Source organism: Ornithodoros turicata, chromosome 10, assembly GCF_037126465.1.
Source record: "Ornithodoros turicata isolate Travis chromosome 10, ASM3712646v1, whole genome shotgun sequence".
Lineage (NCBI taxonomy): Eukaryota > Metazoa > Arthropoda > Arachnida > Ixodida > Argasidae > Ornithodoros > Ornithodoros turicata.
The window spans coordinates 7,978,754-7,984,904 of record NC_088210.1 but is presented as its reverse complement, the minus strand read 5'-3'; the positions used below and the strand labels follow the sequence as shown (position 1 = coordinate 7,984,904).

The window sequence follows — 6,151 nt, the reverse complement described above, 5'->3', positions numbered from 1 at the left end:
GTGAAGTCCTGATGAGAGAGTTTGGGGAAGTCACTTTCCGCCTCGTTCAACTGGCTTCAACAGCGGCACACTGGCAACATTGGGAAAGGGTCACCACTGCAGTTCGAATTATAGACAAGCCAATCCAGAAGTTGGATTCGAGGTAGGAAAATTGGGCGCAACGCGCATGCTCTTTAAAGTGGGTGACCGCCAAAACCCGCGACTGACAAGATCGCGAGTCAACAACCGCGATTTTCAAGAACCACGAGAGGCAAAAACAGCGATAGGCGAAAAAAGCGACGTCCAAAGATGGCGATAGGCAAAATCGCGACAAGCAAAAACCGCGATAGGCGAAAACTGCGATGGGCAAACCCCGGCGAGCAAACCGGCATAGAATTGAAGTGAGTATCTTTTTGGCACGCCTCTAGTAGCTGGCGATGTTTCAGAGCTTGGACAAGACTTGAAATATGTTACTTTCCACCGGACCTTGCATGACGAACTAGCACTGGGAACGGGACAGAGAGAGAAGACGACAGGACAGGTGCTAATGACCTGTCCGCCACCCTGGTGGTGGCGGACCAGTGCTAGTTCGTCATGCAAGATCAACACCAACATGCCCGGTTTTTCACCTTGATGTCATTTCCACCGAAATTACTCGTTAAAATACGAACATAAATACATAAAAATACTCTTCCTTCTAGGCACTGCTGAGAGGAAGGTCACTTGGCTTCATGTACAGAAAGGATAAGTGTTTCGGTGACCTGCAACACTGGAGATGTACGCTCTACGAAAAGAAGAAATGCACCGGAAAAACAAAGACATGTGCCACCGTAGTCGAGGAGACGTGCACAACCACGTGCCTAACGCCACGGAAATAGAGAAACAGCAAGCCATACAGTGCTCAATTTGGGGTTCCTTTGAGGTGTCGCATATGCACGAATTACGGTCACCGACCTACCGGAGCAATATGAGCGTGGGAGTCAGACATACAGATTATGTTCCAGTAGTATTGATAGGTGGCAGGACTCAAGCACCGCCGCCAGCGCAGCGCCACTGTCGCGTCTGGGCCGACTTCACTCGCGTATTTTTTCACGTGCGCGGCCTGCGGCGCGTGTGCGGAGAGTTGTCCGCGCGCTTATAACACGCAAAGAGGAGTCATACACAATAGTAGAAGTTGAAAATATATTTAATAAATCCAATTATATATGTATAAAAAGCAATTATATTCCCAATTGTAATGCCAACTCGCGAATTTTTTCCCGCGCGCAGCGGGCGGTGCGTGGGCGAAGGGCTGCCCGTGCGCTTATATCATGCATATACGTGCAAAGAGGAGTCATACACAAAAAGTACAATTTGAAATATATTTATTAAAGCCAATAGTGCTGGGAATTGTGCCAATTGTAATGCAAATCAGATGAAGGAGAAAAATCTAGCCAAAAGCCCTTCACGACCTGAAACAGAAGAAACAAAACGCAAGACAGTACAGATAATGGAATATACACATTTAATATTTCAGTTATTGTATTAATTATTGTACTCCTTATAAGTTCCTTCATTTCCGACCCTGAAAGAAAACATAAAATTAACATCATCACATTGCTTACCACTCGATAACTCACGTTGGGCATAACAGTGACCTGAAAAAGCGGTTATTATTATATGAAACCGCCCTCGCATTATAATAATACGTACATTGTGTTGGTGGTGGTGGCGGACCCAGTAATCTGTAAGTGAAACTAATTAATATCATCTTATACATTCAATAATACATACAGTTGTTTGGAGCCAACATCGGGTAATCTGAAAAAGATAGTCACATTATCAACAGCCATACTCGCTTTATAATAATACATACATTGCGGTGTTGGACTCCAACGATCTGAAATAGAATCTCATTTATTATCGTAATCGTATCCTATAATGTTTAGTCACATTTGGGGGTCGGCGGTGGTACCCGCGTATAAGCTGAAAAAGATACTAACAATTAATGATAACGAAGCATACACCACCAGTCATTTACTCACACAAAGTCAACTGACTAATATATTAAAGTCAAATTAAACAAATTCCGATAATACATACATATCGGGGGAGGCGACTCAGGAGCTGAAACAAGATATAAAATTTTAACACTTTTTTCATATTCATTTTAATTCCTTATCACTTTCAAAAAGTATGGGGCTTGAGCTAAATACTGAAAAAGACAACATTCACGAGAAAAAGAACTACATTGCGAAGCAAAAGCTTGCCGCTATCGTCAGACACTCACGTATAAGCTGAAAAAGACACTAACGATTAATGATAAAGAAGCATACACATCCAATCATTTGCACGAGTTGGCGGAGGGCCTTCGTTTACCGTGAGGCATTTTTCAACCTGGGCCGACTTCTTGGGCCACTTCCTGGGTGGGTTGTGCGCGGGTGAGGCTTACCAGCTGGCCGAAGGGCTGGGCGTGCCCTTATCGTTGTGCATTTTTCATCCTAGGCTGACTTCTTTGACAATTTTTCCGCCTGGGCCGACTTCTCTCGCTATTTTTTTTTTCAGGCGGCGACATTACGGAAAATGGAGTTGGAGTTGATGTCTCCACCTTCCTAGCAGTCCTCAGACTGTACCTTCAATCAACTACGGTCGAGTTTTTGGGAGGAGTGTACTTGCAAAGAGCCGGAGTTTGCATTGGTTCATGTGTTGCCCCCGTGCTCAGCAACTTGCTGCTGGCGAGATACGACGGGCAGCTTGAACGTGCCCTCCGCGATATGGGAGTCCCCAGGGTTTTCGGGTTCGTTCACGACTACTTGATCATCTTTGACACTGAGAACGTGCCCGTGGACGAGCGCACCGAACACATAACTCGCATCTTCCAGCGCACCCTCTCACCTTTCACACTCACGAGGGAGTTACCAGTGGAACAATGACTCAGATTCCTAGACCTTGAACTCGCCATCGAGCCTGACCACCTGTGCTGGACATATACGCCCCACGCTCTAAGAAGGGCCGTTTTCGTCGGCCCACTCCAAGCTGGTCAAACGCAGTATTGCACTATCGGCAATGGAAAATGCCGTGAAACGCTCATGCCCGCATCAAGTTCAGCGGAGCGTCTTGTCACAAGTTTTGAGGCTTAAAACCGCGGGCTTTCCAGTTCAGCTGATAAGAGGCTTAGCTGAGGTTCTCCTCGGAAAGAACACGAAACACGAAGAGGCTCCCAGGCATGATCGCTCGTCCAGGATAGCGGCCATTCCATATATCCACGCAGTTTCCCACAACATAAAGAAAGTTGCCCAGCGTGCCGGCGTTAGCGTTGTATTCACTGCACCTAACAAGTTAGGCGGGCTCTGTCGACGCGTCAACAGTGAAGAAGCCGCTGCTTCCGGATGCAACAAAAAGCATGTAAGGCCTTTCGTCCAGTGCAAGTGTAATGTTATTTATGACATTCCTCTGACGTGCGGGAAGTCATATGTGGGACAGACAGGACGGTGTCTGAATGACAGGCTGCGCGAACACTCATCCTCCCTGCAGACTCACACAGGCAGCAACCTGGCCATGCACTGTCGCGATTGCGGATGCCGACCTGGTTTGGAAGACACACGTGTACTTAGGAGCTACTCCGACAGGCTCGCCAGGGAAATTTACGAAGGAGCACAAATTCATAATAGAGGTGAAAAATGTGTCAGCAAGCCATCAGTGGACCTATTGAACAAAGAGATTAGTTATCTTCTAGAGTGTTCCTGATTGTCCTCCTTTCCTTCTCTCCTTTTCGGTTTTGCCCCCTTGGGGAATAAAGCTTCAGTTGCTAGTCAGCGCTCTGTGTGTGCACTTGTTTCTTCTTCGTGTCCCGTCTCTGCGCTGTTTTCTACCTAGTTATGTACCAACCACGACCTACTAGATTATAACGACCACGTCACAATCGGAAAACCTTATGAGGAGCCTGTCCGCACGATCCGCCAGGGGCGCTACTGATCGGCACAACACGATTGGACGATGGAAATTTGAATTCTGAACGCGCAGAAGCGTGTGTACGACTACCGTAGCAGACGACAGCGATAGCCCCTATGAAAACGCGTAGAATGATGACGATAATCAACCTCAGAATGAAACATCTGTGGAACCTCCACCGCTTGTACAGAAATACTAAGGTAAGCTGAAGTACAAAGTATTGTAGAAGTTGAGGAAGCAATAACTGGGACGATCAGAAGCGCCACCGCTACTTTCCAAAAATGCGGCGCATAGAAGGGGTGCGCCTGACATGGTCGTTCTAATCTAGTAGGTCGTGGTACCAACTTGCCCAAATCTCCGCCTTAACTCATGCCTACTTGAGCCTGTTGGGGTCACTCTCTCTCTCTCCCTCTATACAGCCTAAAGCGAAGAAACCGCACGTCCTTTGTGAATCTATGGGGTGGGTGACTCTCTCTCTCTCTTTCACATTCTTTCCTCCAAAGGGGAATATTCCTGGGACTGGTCAAGTTTGCACAGAGGCGAAATTGTTTATTGATCAACTATCGTAAATAGATGTTAGTATTATTCTATCCTCAAGTACGCAATAAGAATTCTACCAAGACAAACAGTAGCAAGCACAATCTATGAACAGACATCAATATCACTGCAAACTGGTTTTAGACTAACATTAGCTAAGCAAGCGAGAAATATTATGCTACCATCAGCGGAAGCAATACTAAACCAAAACAAAAAAAATCAAGATCAATTCTATCCTTCGGATGTCGATGTTGTATAGAGTGTAGTCGTGTAAAACCTCTTTGACTGCCATGCTGATTACATGCGAAGGATCCTTGTACGTAGTGTGGAATAAACGTTTCCTTAGCAATCTTCAATCTAGCCGCGTACTCATAAGCTGTCTTCGTTGCGATATGTAGAATACATTACATTGATGACGAATATTACATTTATTATTTCAATTATACACTTGCTTATTTCCATACATTCCAGTTCTATTCCAAACTCTGATGTTTTCGTTTGTTGTCTTGATTGATGAATTCCGAAGACATCACATAGTTTAGTCTGATTACTGGGCGATTGAACCCAGCGTTGATTAACGCAGGCGATATGTTGTCGCCGTGTTTGTATTGCTTCAACAACTTGCACTTTGTTGCGATGAACTTGCACAGTCTCTTATTGATGTTTCCTTTCTTTGTATGAAGATTCTTGAATGGCGTACAAGAGAGTATTAGATGAAAATCGTCCGGTGGTCCACCGCAATTGATATGTTGGTTAAGCTTCAATAAGTGATGATACATCAGACCTTGTACGACAATATTGAACTTCTGTTCATTCGACATCATTGCAAGACATGGTAGAAGAAAATAATTGTGTAGACGCTCTAGTGGAACATATCACGTGATAAGATTTTTTTATGTACTTTCGATTTCAACCGTTAGGTGTAATTTCAACAAATCTGTAATGAATCGTGCGATATAGACTGCTTGTATATGATAATGTGATCTGATTTCTTTCCTGATTAATGCAGTGCCCATTGCAATGATTACAATTACATCTGCTCTAGTGTATTTCAATTCTTCGTTAGCAAACCTTAAAAACCCCACCATCAATCTCAGCGGCCCTTCCGTTGTCGACGTGCAAATATTTTTATAACTATTGTAGATTCGGCATACAAGTTCTTCCACCTTGAATTCCGTAATTTGTACCATATCTCGGAATACGACCATACTTAAGACGCATTGAAATGCTGTGATAACAGAATCATTTCGCTGCTCTTCTTTTTCGAAGCAGCGTTTTATCATGTCCTTCCATGACCTATGGTAACGAGTACAGAATCCGTCCATCTCTTTGCTGAAACTTCCTTGTTCTGTTTTCTAGTGCGCTTCTACACTTCATTAAATCATATCTGTGCTCATTTTATTCAGGTTTGGAATATTAATAATATCCCGCTGCGAGAATTATGAAAAATGGTTTACAAAAAGATGCGATGTGTAAGGAAAAAACGTGTGCTTTCAATGATTCTATGTACAAGACCGCGCCATAGAGTCCTCCCCTGCCTATCTTGACTTGGGTGGGTTGATCGAACGCAGGACATTTGGTCGAAAACCATTTGATCGAACGCCGTTTGATCGAAACGGCAGCGGTCGTTTGATCGATTTTCTTAATTGGTTCACTTGGAGTGTCGAAAATGACAAAAAAAGACAAGGAAAAAAAAGGCTGCAGT

The 6,151-nt window shown here is 44.4% G+C and overlaps 1 long non-coding RNA gene across 1 annotated transcript; it reads right to left on the bottom strand.

Moving 5' to 3' along the window:
• Window positions 1-1,490: 1,490 nt before the first annotated feature.
• Window positions 1,491-1,720, bottom strand: LOC135370199 (uncharacterized). Its single transcript, XR_010415243.1, has 3 exons — window positions 1,672-1,720; window positions 1,599-1,616; window positions 1,491-1,543 (listed from the first exon to the last, which is right to left on the bottom strand). It is a non-coding gene; the product is annotated as an uncharacterized LOC135370199 (long non-coding RNA).
• Window positions 1,721-6,151: the final 4,431 nt, after the last annotated feature.